Genomic DNA, 13314 nt, shown 5'->3' on the forward strand with positions numbered 1-13314 from the left:
CCAACCCGCAGGCAGGGCATACGTCTCCTCTTCCTTTCTTTTCTTTTCTCATTTTTGCCAAAATTTATATAGCACTGTCTTTACTGTCTCCATTCTTGTGTTTTCAAAATGAGCTCTTCCAATGGTGTCCTCTTCGTCCTGCTGGTATGGACGCTGCAGTGCCAGGGATGCTGCTCCTCTCCTCGGGCAGTAGGGATGGGTAAGTACCGTTAATTTGAGTACCGGTAGTACCGGTACCGAAAACTCAAGTACCGTTAGTACCGGTACCGGTACCCGAAGGAGTTTTTTTTTTCTTAATGACTTCTGATGAAATTCCCAAATAAATTTCCTGTAAAGAAAACTCTCTCTCTCCTTCAACTTAATATCAACTAGAGCAGAAATGCAACGTTTAGGAGCCTTCTGATTAATGTAAAATCACTTAGGTTTAAGGACAGACCACCTTATAGTCTGAACCATGGGGTCTGTGTGGTCTGATTTTCTATGTAAATCTATGTAAATCTCTCTCTCTCTCTAACTTTTCTCTTTTTCTCTCTCCTAAACACTTTTTTTCTCTCTTCACCTCCATAATCATAAATCCTCCTCCTCCTCCTCCTCCTACTTCTCCTCCTCCTCCTCCTCCTCCTCCTCTTCTCCAACAGTCTTACCTAATTTTTCTTCCTTGTTCTTTTCCACGAGAGAGAGAGAGAGAGAGAGAGAGAGAGAGATCACCACTTAGTAAGTGGATATCTCGGTGATATGGGTACTCGACTACTCGATCATAGTCTAATAACAATAAAAATATTTATTAGCAACCTAAAAAAGAAAAAGAATCGGACATGAAGAATTATCCAGTAACTCCAATAAATAAAATAACAAAATAATGGAAACGGGAGCTGTGATGGAAACGGAAAGCAGGACAAAATGGTGGGAACTTGGGGAGACGGTCAGCGGGGCAGTGACTCAGCGTCTACACACAGCCTATACCACTCTGAATGAAGTGAATATTTATTTTTTCGATAAAAAAATAGCATGTATAGTTATTATGGATGTACTCGATCATAGTCTAATAACAATAACAATATTTATTAGCAACCTAAAAAAAAAAAATCGGACATTAAGAATTATCAATAAATCCAATAAATAAATCCGAGCAACTGGTACCGGTACCGAGCAATCTGGTACCGGTACCGTACCGTTTAGCTGGTATCGTTAGTAACGGTTTCAGTATCCCATGAATTATCTTTCTTTTTCCTTATTATTCTCCGCCTGCTCACTATCCCTCTCTGCCCTCTATCTCTTTTGATAACGTCAAAACCTATGCGTGAAAAGACCTGGTCTATTTTTTTGATCTTGTTAAGGTTTTTCATTATCAGTTATCGGGAATAAGGTTTTCTGTCATCGTGCCCAGCTATGCGTATAACCCTTCCTGCAAGCATGGTGTATGGGATAATGCAATACAGACATACATCATCGAGACTCAGCCCTTTTGACCTCATACAAACATCTTATTCATCATTTCCCTGTTATTTATATTAGTTTGTGTATGCAAGTCATTACGTATAACCCTTCCTGCAAGTATGGCGTGTATGAACGAATGCAACACAGACACATCATCGAGATTCAGTCCTTTTGACCTTATACAACCATCTCATTTATGATTTTCCTGTTACGTATAATTGCTTTTGCATAAATTTCAGTAGGTATAAGGTATAACCCTTCCTGCAAGCATGGAGTATGAAAGAATGCAACACAGACACATCATCAAGAACCAGCCCTTTTGACCTTATACAAACATTCCATTCTTCATTTCCTGCTGCGTATAATTACTTGTGTATAAATTTCAGTACGTATAGCCCTTCCTGCAAGCATGGGATGTATAAAAGAATGCAATACAGACATGCATCGCAGAGAACCAGCCCTTTCGACCTTATATACTAACCTTATTCATTTTCCTGTAATATATATTAGTTTGTGTATAGAAATCATCACGTATAACCCTTCCTGCAGACATACAATCATATGTCATCAAGAATCATCCCTAAGGAAACAGAAGGCATTTTAATAAACCATTTTTCGTTACGTATATTTATTTGCGTTTAGAAATCACGTATAACCCTTACTGCAGACATTCAACCATACATCAAGGATCAGCCCTCTCAACCGTATATGTGTCTTCGTATGGCGGAGACACTGTATAACGGGGTGTATGGTACTGTGTGTGTGTTCGTGTGTTGACTTTATTTCCACACCACCTTGATTTGAGGTAAAAGTCTTGGCGCGTTTTTTTTTTCAAGAGGTGTCCCCCGTAGGCCTAATCCTCTTATTTGGTCAGGAAATTAATTGTTACGAAAGAGTGCACATTGTTATAAAAGCACATGGGGTTGTAACAAAAGGGTACAGAATTGTTTTGAAAGCATACGTGGTTGTAACGAAAGTGCGCGGTGTTGTAACAAAAGCTTGCGGGGTTGTTTCGATCAACAGTGTATGGGTTTGTTGCAATACCCAAAATCCGTAGAAATTGTAAATAGCCGTAGCAGCAAATATTGTCATGCAGAAACCATACATAGTTGTTAATAGCAGCAGCAGCAGCAGCAAAAAGGTTAATGTGAATAGTCGAAGAGGAAGTTAGGTATATAGTTTAGTACACACACTTAGAAATATAAACCCAGTACCTTTTGCTTAAACTATACCACCTAAACATACGTAAATATATCGCTTCATACATATACTTACAAATATAACCCAGTAACGTACGCTTAAAATGTCGCATCGTACATATACTTACAAATATAAGTATAATTGCTCGTGTATAAATTTCGGTGCGTAGCTATAGCCCTTCCTACAAGCCAAGAAGCGTATAAAAGAAAGCAATACAGACATACATCGTCGAGAATCAGCCCTTTTGACCCTATACAAACTTCTTGATGAATATTCATCATTTTCCTTTTATGTATAACTGATTTTATAAATTTCAGTACGTATAGCTCTTCATGTAAGCTTGGAGTGTATATATGGGAAAATGCAACACAGACACACATCATCGAGAATCAGCCCTTTTGACCTTATACAAACATCTCATTCTTCATTTTCCTGTTATGTATATTAGTTTATGTATAGAAATCATCACGTATAACCCTTCCTGCAGACCTACAATCATAGGTCATCAAGAATCATCCCTAAGGAAACAAAGCATTTTAATCAACCTTTTTTCGTTACGTATATTTACTTGCGTATAGAAATCATCACATAACCCCTACTGCAGACACTGTATAACGGGGTGTTTGGTACCGTGTGTCATTGGCACAGTACGAGGAGCAACAACACAAAGCAGATTTTATCTATAGCGCGTGCCAGTTCCTACGACTTTTGCCTGGCCCATGCTGCCCCCCAGTGCTTCTCTTAAATGGAGATGCTGAAGTTGGGGTATATTAAAGGTCTGGGCAGTACATGGGTAGCATAAGTAAGGGTTGCGATAGCCGGAGCAACAGTGCACACTTACAAATATATAACCCGAGACTTCATAGATGCGTAAACATATCGCGTAGTACGTACATGCATTAAAATATAACCTGGTACTTTAAGTTTTAAAAATATTCCTTACAACACTTAGATATATACATATACGTCAGAACCTTTCTACTCCATTCTTATGTATAGTTTAGTCGATTCTTTTATATATTCCCATGTACCTTAATATTCCTTGGTAACTTGTCGTAAGACGTATAACCCAGAGGCCAGGGAATTGGTACCAGGGAGACTGGGGGAATAAGCTGCTGTTCAAGGCAAGGACTGGAACAACAAGTAAAGGAGAGAAGCAGAGATGAGGACAAAAACTGCAGTGTTTGTATAGGGGAAAAAGAAACAAAAAGAGCACCTGATAGTGGCCTGTGACGGGTATGAAGAGGAGAGGCAAAGGCTATTAGCATCTGTGGTGGAGATCACTGGGGAAGAGGAGTGGCATAGCAGAGTGGAGGAGGAAGACGGAGGAATAAGTACCGTGTTAGGACCATAAGGATGTAAAGAGGAAGCAGTGAAATTAATACCTCACACAAAAATTTTCTTGGCATGTTGCTGCAAAAAAAGATCTGAGCATGTAGTGAAAGTTGAGTGAAAAATGTAATAATGGAAAATAGCAAAAGCGCATAGGTAGGCAAATCAGGGAAAGAAATGGACAGAAAACCTAAGTTCAGGATGAAGTGCTCAGTATTACAAGTGAATAAAGGGCAAGGCAAGGCAAGAGAAGGCAAGGGAAGGGCAGGGCAAGGCAAGGGAAGGGCAGGGCAAGGCAAGGGAAGGGCAGGGCAAGGGAAGGTCAGGGCAAGGGAAGGACAAGGCAAGGGAGACCAACGCACAGGGCTATATATGGCCAGCCAAGAAGACGAGACGCACAGGGCTGGCCAGCCAAGAAGGCAAGGTCAGGGAACGCACAGGGCCAGCCAGCCAAGAAGACGAGACGCACAGGGCTGGCAGCCAAGGCAGGACAAGGCAAGGGAAGGGCAGGGCAAGGGAAGGGCTGGGCAAGGGAAGGGAAGGGCAGGACAAGGGAAGGTCAGGGCAAGGGAAGGACAAGGCAAGGGAGACCAACGCACAGGGCTATATATGGCCAGCCAAGAAGACGAGACGCACAGGGCTGGCCAGCCAAGAAGGCAAGGTCAGGGAACGCACAAGGCCAGCCAGCCAAGAAGGCGAGACGCACAAGGCTGGCAGCCAAGGCAGGAGAGGGCAAGGGAAGGGCTGGGCAAGGCAAGGCAATTAAGGCAATTAAGTCTAAGGCAAGGCAAGGCAATTAAGTCAAGGCAAGGGCAAGGCAAGGCAAGGCTTAAGCATTCATCCTGAACTTAGAACTGTCCTTTTCTTTCCCTGATTTGCCTGCCTATGCGCTTTTGCTATTTTCCACTATTACACTTTTCACTCAACTTTCACTACATATTCAGATCTTTTTTCCCCAGTAACATATCAAGAAAATTTTTGAGTGCAAGGGAAAGGCAAGGCAAGGCAAGGGCACCACCACCACCATCACGTACCACCACCACCACCACCACCACCACTATCACGTACCACCACCACTATCACGTACCACCACCACCATCACGTACCACCACCACCATCACGTACCACCACCACTATCACGTACCACCACCACCACCACGATCACGTACCACCACCACCACCACCACTATCACGTACCACCACCACCACCACCACCACCACTATCACGTACCACCACCACCACCACCACCACCACCTATCACGTACCACCACCACCACCACCACCACTATCACGTACCACCACCACCACCACCACTATCACGTACCACCACCACCACTATCACGTACCACCACCATCACTATCACGTACCACCACCATCACTACGTACCACCACCATAAGTCATCGGCGCATGGCCTAAGACCACCCACATGTTGTCCTAAAAACCACCTATCAACCCAGACTCCAGATTCTCTCTATATAAGGATAAAAAAATGAGCTGCGGGGAGGTAGAATGTGCCAACTAAGATGGCATCATTATAAACATTAACCATACCAGGCCCCACCAAAAAAAAAAACACCAGGCCCCACCAAAAAAAACCACCAGGCCCCACCAAAAAAAAACACCAGGCCCCACAAAAAAAACAGGTCCCACAAAAAAAAACACCAGGCCCCACCAAAAAAAACACCAGGCCCCACCAAAAAAAAACACCAGGCCCCACCAAAAAAAAAAACACCAGGCCCCACAAAAAAAACACCAGGCCCCACAAAAATAGACACCAGGTCCCACAAAAAAACACACAAGGCCCCACCAAAAAAAAAACACCAGGCCCCACAAAAAAAAAAAACAGGCCCCATAAAAAAAAAACCCACCAGGCCCCACCAAAAAAAACCCACCAGGCCCCACCAAAAAAAAAACACCAGGCCCCACCAAAAAAAAACACCAGGTCCCACCAAAAAAAACCCACCAGGGCCCACCAAAAAACACACCAGGTCCCCCCAAAAAACTCACCAGGTCCCACAAAAAACACCAGTCCCCACCAAAAAAAAAAAAAAAAGTCCTACCAAAAAAAACACCAGGCCCCACCAAAAAACACAAGGCCGCACAAAAAAAACACCAGGTCCCACCCAAAAAAAAAGCCACTACCAAAAAAAAAAAAACCAGGCCCCACCAAAAAAAAAAACACCAGGCCCCACCAAAAAAACACCAGGCCCCACCAAAAAAAAAAACACCAGGCCCCACCAAAAAAACACAAGGCCCTACCAAAAAAAAAAACACCAGGCCCCACCAAGAAAACACTAAGCCCCACAAAAAAACACAAGGCCCCACAAAAAAGACACCAGGTCCCACCAAAAAAACACCAGGCCCCACAAAAAAACACCAGGCCCCACAAAAAACACACACCAGGTCCCACCAGAAAAACCCACCAGGGCTCACCAAAAAAAAAAAAAAAAAAGGGCCCACCAAAAAAAAAAACACCAGGCCCCACCACAAAAAAAAAAAACACCAGGGCCCACCACACCCACACCCACACAATATAGATGGGCCACTATCACCCACACCCTCACAGTATAGATGGGCCCATAACACACACCCACAGTAAAAGACGGGGCACTAACACACCCACCCACACAGCAATTTCCACCCAGACACACGGAAGGAAAGAGGTTGGAGGTGTTGTCTAGAGAAAAGACAGACAGCGAAAGCTTGAAGCTCTGAATCAGCTACCTAACGTCACCTTCTGAGGGAAATAAACCGAGACGTGCTAAGCGAATCCGAAACGAGCCATCCAGAGGGAACGAAACACATGAGCGGGAGCGAACCACCAAACATACACAAACTACTTCCTCCCTTCTCCTTTGTTGTTTACTTGCAACAATAAACTATCAATCAATCAATCAATTATTCACCACACAACCATAACAAACAAATATCATTAGCCTCCCCCCCCCCCTCCCCGTGAAACTACTAAAAACTGAGAATGGATACAAAACGATAATAAAAAATGGGATAAATCAAAGGAAAATGAAGGAATTGAACTCTTAAAATGTATACAAACAAGCTGCACTGCCTGGGGGTTGGGATGGCATGCTCCTCCCTTCTCCTTTGTTGTTTACTTGCAACAATATACTATCAATGAATCAATCAAGCTGACTACCCACATGCTGTCCTAAAGACCACCTGAACTCCAGATTCTCTAAATGAGGATAAAAAAAATGAGCTGCGAGGAGGTACAATGTGCCGACTAAGAAACACAAGAACGAATTAAAAGTAACCAATCACAATCAGGAATGTTGGGGCAAGAAAGGTAAACCACAAAGGATCACTGGCAGGACACGACACATCACAAATAAGGTTACAATGTATCAACTATTGCCGGGGTATGCCATTACAGTGTTATCTCTCCCATCTCATTGCAGAGGTGTTTCGGTTCAGGCCGGACTGGAGTGGGTGGGAGAGCCGGTATGATTCAGATACTTTTTAGAAAAATATTTTTAGAAAAAGAAGTTTAAGTAGTAGTGTAATTTTGTTGATCTCAAAATGTTCCTCCATCCTTTGGCTCTTTTGGCTGCTAATATGACACTCGTAGCTATTTCCAGTTTTCAGATGTAGGTGGTAAAAGACAAGTTTCTAAATCGTCCGAATCATCCCCGCCCGTGGTGATGGTTCGGCCAGGGAGGTGGGATATGGTACGGACACTCATAATACTCGCCATAATATTAATATAACTTAAGTTTGGCTAATAAACAAGATTATATCTTCTACAAAACATTTATATAAGGACAAAGTATCCTCTCAATATTTAAAGGGGAAAAAATAAAAGGAGAACTATAAGAAATATCTGAAAACTTTTGGTATTATGGCTTCCTTCTCTTCTCACAAGCATAATATCTGAATATAAATCAACCAAATTAAAAATGTGTGGTCACACTCCTTTTCCAGCACCAGAGCCTCGGTGGTGATCGTGTTATACGGCAACACCTTCGCCGCGCATCGCTGCGTCACCGAAATAACTTACATCTCGCTAATTGGCACGTTTTTGAAGCGAGAGCTTACGATACACCCTGACAATATTACATACGAGATGCAAAAAAACATAAATTAGGACTTGCAGCGAAAATAACAGCTCTGAGGGCGTGGTTATCCCTTTGTGGGCCAAGGCAACAAAGTTTTGCACATTTGTAGTGACGACTAGCCTGATAGGTAGGGATGGGCAAGTACCGTTAATTTGAGTACCGGTAGTACCGGTACCGAAAACTCAAGTATCGTTAGTACCGGTACCGGTACCCGAAGGAGTTTTTTTTTTCTTAATGACTTCTGATGAAATTCCCAAATAAATTTCCTGTAAAGAAAACTCTCTCTCTCTCTCTCTCTCCTTCAACTTAATATCAACTAGAGTAGAAATGCAACGTTTAGGAGCCTTCTGATTAATGTAAAATCACTTAGGTTTAAGGACAGACCACCTAGTCTGGACCATGGGGTCTGTGTGGTCTGATTTTCTATGTAAATCTATGTAAATCTCTCTCTCTCTCTCTCTCTCTCTCTCTCTCTCTCTCTCTCTCTCTCTCTCTCTCTCTCTCTCTCTCTCTCTCTCTCTCTGAATGAAGTGAATATTTATTTTTTCGATAAAAAAATAGCATGTATAGTTATTATGGATGTACTCGATCATAGTCTAATAACAATAACAATATTTAGTAGCAACCTAAAAAAAAAATCGGACATGAAGAATTATCAATAAATCCAATAAATAAATCCGAGCAACTGGTACCGGTACCGAGCAATCTGGTACCGGTACCGTACCGTTTAGCTGGTACCGTTAGTACCGGTACTGGTACCGGTACCTGCCCACCCCTATCGGGCAGTGCAACTGCAAGATGAAGTGATTGATTGATTGATTGATTGATAGTTTATTGTTGCAGGTAAACAACAAGGGAGAAGGGAGGAACATGCCATCCCAACCCCCAGGCAGGACAGAGTGTGATTATACAACTATTAATACATGTGTTCCAGCTCGTCTCCACACATGATGCACGCCGTAGGTACTCTCGTTGTTAAATCCCCCCTCCCTTGTTGTGCATTCATTCCTACCATTGTATCCTTTTAGTTTCATGGTACGTGATGCCTCCACATGTATTACTAGTTGTATAATCACATTCTGCCCTGCCTGGGGTTTGGGATGGCATGTTTCTCCTTTCTCCCTTGTTGTTTGCCTGCAATAATAAACTATCAATCAATCTTTTCCTATCTCTCAGCCTCATGTTATTTATAATTATCGTTAAAATAGTTAATTCCTGATGTTTCTTGGCAATAGTTAGGCGTCAGAAACCGATAAATACCATGCTCTGAGTACGATGATCTGGCAACGTTGCTCTCCACCTCTCAGGTTTGCCAGGTCTGTCCTTTTAAGGACAGTCTGTCCTATTTGAGATCCAACTGTCCGCAAGTTTTCATGAAAAAAGGACAACCTTAAAACTGTCCTTTTCTGTCCTATTTCTAAAATCCATGCTAGGTTCATAAATATAAATTTCAATAAGGATTATTCAGCAATAAATCACATATAATAATGTTGCAGGTACGTGTACTGGCGGGTGTAGCACCGGTCGAACACGTCCAGGACGCATCACTTTCATGTTAATGTTAAAACTAAAGCAAGAAACAAACTCAGTTCAGGATCTCTTGAGGCCATCCTAAGAGTCAGAACACACCTACACAGATCGAGGAAACTGCTACCAAAGTTTTACAGTAAGCAACAAAATGCTGCCCTATTCAACAGCAACATGTACAGAAAGGAAGGTATTGGAGAATGTAGTGCATCAGGATCTGCTTCTGCTACCACGTCAGCAGTACCTGATGGCGACGAGGATAATGAAGTGGACTCCTATGAAGAAATTCTGTCAATTCAGTATTGAAACATGTAAAGTAAAATTCTGTTCATAGCTTTGTTTCCCAAAAATTATACTCCTGCTGCATAACTTGTGTTGTTAATCATTAACATAGCCTATTATTTTTAATAAAATCTGCTGACTGAAGAGTGAGGGGGTGACTGTTAAAGAAATTTAAAGAAAAAACATATATGTACCATATTAATAAACGATCAATAGGCAAAAGGAAATTAATATATATGTTTGTCCTTTTCTGTCCTTTTTTCGGGATGAGTCTGTCCATTTTCAGCTACACGTCTGGCAACGCTGCCTCTCCCTGCTCTTCCCTCGGCCACTCGCTCGGAGCATCTTGGCGGGGATGCTGGGTGTACTTGTGTCTGTTCCTCCCTCCCCACTGCCGCTGGCTCCTCTGATGGGTAAGATATGTTCCAGTAGCCACAAATGTAACACAAATGAAGCCATGTGAGCCCCGAGATGTGCAAGATTTGTCAGAATCCTACCTTGATTTCGAGGAGTGAGAGCGAGGCATTCAGGGGTGGACAGCAGCACGTGGTCACCCCAATGAACAAGAAACTCCCAAATGCTTGTATTAATTTACTGTTACACTCTTGGTAAAGGGGGTTTCGTGGTGCAGTGGTTAGCACACTCGGCTCACAACCGAGAGAGCCCGGGTTCGATTCCCGGAGTGGAAAAATTTGGGCGTCTTTTACGATACCCTACGCCCCAGCAGTGAATGGGTACCGGGTATAAATCGGGGGTTGTGTCCCGTCTCCTGGGATCTGTTCCCTTCTCCGGCATATGACCACAGATGTTGCGCCGACTAAACGAAACTTTCCAACTTTTTCCACTCTTGGTAACACACTGGTGAACGAGACTTCCATTTATTACTACATTCGGACTATAAATTTGGTGCATTCAGACTAGCCTGGTGGTAGATTCAGGAGATGATGCATTACATCCAACTTCCCTCCCAAATGATCCCTAATGTAGACGTCTTTTTACCCCAGTGATGCCTTTCTGCACCTCAGTATAGTCCTTTTTAGCCCAATATCTCATTACTAGAATTTGACGTTTATACCTCAATGGTCCCCAGATGTAGACTTTCTAACCCAGGGATACCCCAAGCATACCCCAATGTAAATGTCCTTTCACTCCAATGATACCCAAATTTACTATTCTCCATGGTTTTCCAAGAGGTTTAAAGGTTAGTAGAGGACATATGACCACAGAAGATTAGTTAATAAATTAGGAAACGAGCATATTAATCAAACTAAACCTTGCCCATTAAAATCTAAACTACCCAAGTGAGTTTGGTGTAATTTTTCAATAATAACATTGTGACTAGGTTAATCAGTTAGGTGGTTGGGTGTCTTGGTGGTGTTGGATTACATTATGAATCCATATTATTGGTGGTAATGTTAATAGTTATTTACATGGTGACCGGGCTTCTTTTTTTGACCTGTAACGCTCTGTATCGCTTCTTGGGTCCTCCTCCTCTTGGTCTTCTCTTTATTCACACTTTGCTTTTCAATGGTACTGTATAACAACTTTGCTCACTGCAATGCATTATCACACTATAATTTTCAGTTTGTTGCTTGAATTACTTATTGTCATTGCTTTTCTGTGCACTTATTCAAGTATTTGTGCCCTTTTTTTCCCAGCATTGTATCTGGAACACTTGCTAGGTTTACAATTCTTCTTTGTTTCCTTTTTGTCTCCATACAGCCCTAACACTGCTGGGTTACTCTATTTGGTGGGGTCAAGTAAATGTTGTGGATAATATTCACAAAAGTGTAGCCTCCTTTGGCGGCGGTCCAGCCGGTGTTGCGAGAAATACCTCCTTGCAGGGGCGCAGCTCCCCCTGGTTAGGAGGCTTTGTAAAGTTCAGTTGGAGTAGTTTAAATACACTCCCCCACCCAAAACCCTCGATTTCCCACGGCTGTCCAAGTTGAACCTCTCTGTGAGCTTTTTTGCGGCTGCAGCGGTGGGTCCACAAAAGGCATTGAAAAGTCAATCATTTAGTGATATCCGGAGAAAAATATTATCTCCATGATAAACAGCATCATATTTTCATAAATAAGCAGTCACCATCTCAAAATTAGTAGGCTACACTTTCGTGAATATTCCCCGATGTTGTAAATTCGGGATAAACCTTAGCTAAGAGCCACATCTCTTCATCCCTGTACTCTGAAGGGTGCAGTGGAGTTCTAAGTGTGGAAGAGCAATAAGGAGTTTACAAACACCTGAGTCATTGCTAACTCATGTGTAGTAGAATCCTTGACATTTTAACATGTGGGCAACCATTGGTGAGTAAGAGTGAGGCAGACAGAAAAACAATTTTGGGTGTTATAAAAAAGGTACAGTAGGTATGACCTCATCATGCTTAGGTGGATGATGCAGTAGTTTTCTGAAGTAATGATATGCTTTTAGGGATTTTGTGGGCCTTTTTTATTTATTTATTTATTTTTTATTATTTTTTATTTATTTATTTATTTATTTATTTTTTTTTTTTTTTTTTTGTGTGTGTGTGTGACCTTAGTGGTGTAAAAAAAAAATTGGTGTGAATTTCTATTTTCTCATTTTTTCCACCTTTCATTTTCAGAAGAGAAACCTGACACCTCCAAGCATCACACGTCTTGCAGTGGGGCGGGGCGAGGATGAGTATGGGGCGCATCAGCTGATCTGAGGCATAACCACCAACCATCACGGGCTTCACACCTGAACACTTGTGAATAATGAGTGTTATAAGGAGAGAGTCTGCCGTGAAAATATGAAAATAATTTTCAAAAAATACAAAAATTGATTTGTATGCTCTATGGCAACACCCTATCCTTTGGCTTTTGAATGGTAGAATTTTTTCAGTCAGACATAAATTTAAATGCCAATAGTGAGGAGATTTAACTGGCTACTGCGTGGGCGTGGCACGCTGACTGCGGCGCATTAGCTGGCAGACAATACTGTCCATTTTTTTCAATGAATAATCTAAAATAATCACATAAATGCATTTTAGTGAATCTGGTATCTTGACCGCTTTGTGTGGGCGACGCAGGGGAATGAGGGAATGACTCGCATGCGCCGCCAGCTGCCGCGCCGTGTGTCTTACTAGCCGGGAAGTCGTAGCGGAGGCAGGACGCACATTGCTCTGCTCCTTCCCTTTTCTCACTTCCATGGGTGTTTAGAGTTGTACTTCAAGTATGCCAATAAGTAGAAAACACAAGAAGCAGCTTAGGCTGAGGGCAGCAGCAGCGAGAAGCAGCAGATGGGGCAGCAGAGACCACTCAGTTCAAGGTCATGAACCTCCAACTATGCTACTGACAGCCTCACATGATATGCCTCACCCTACACACTTAGGTGCCCCACCTCAACCCACTGCCTCACATCAACCCTCTACTTCTGCTGCTTCAGCTCAAATCCCAACCTCAGCTGCCTCACTTCAACCCACAACCTCTGCTGTCTCACCTCC

The 13314-nt window shown here is 42.5% G+C and overlaps 1 long non-coding RNA gene across 1 annotated transcript; it reads left to right on the forward strand.

Moving 5' to 3' along the window:
• The first annotated feature begins 9427 nt into the window (after positions 1-9427).
• Positions 9428-12658, forward strand: LOC127010280 (uncharacterized). Its single transcript, XR_007763014.1, has 2 exons — positions 9428-10267; positions 12454-12658. It is a non-coding gene; the product is annotated as an uncharacterized LOC127010280 (long non-coding RNA).
• Positions 12659-13314: the final 656 nt, after the last annotated feature.

Source organism: Eriocheir sinensis, chromosome 43, assembly GCF_024679095.1.
Source record: "Eriocheir sinensis breed Jianghai 21 chromosome 43, ASM2467909v1, whole genome shotgun sequence".
Lineage (NCBI taxonomy): Eukaryota > Metazoa > Arthropoda > Malacostraca > Decapoda > Varunidae > Eriocheir > Eriocheir sinensis.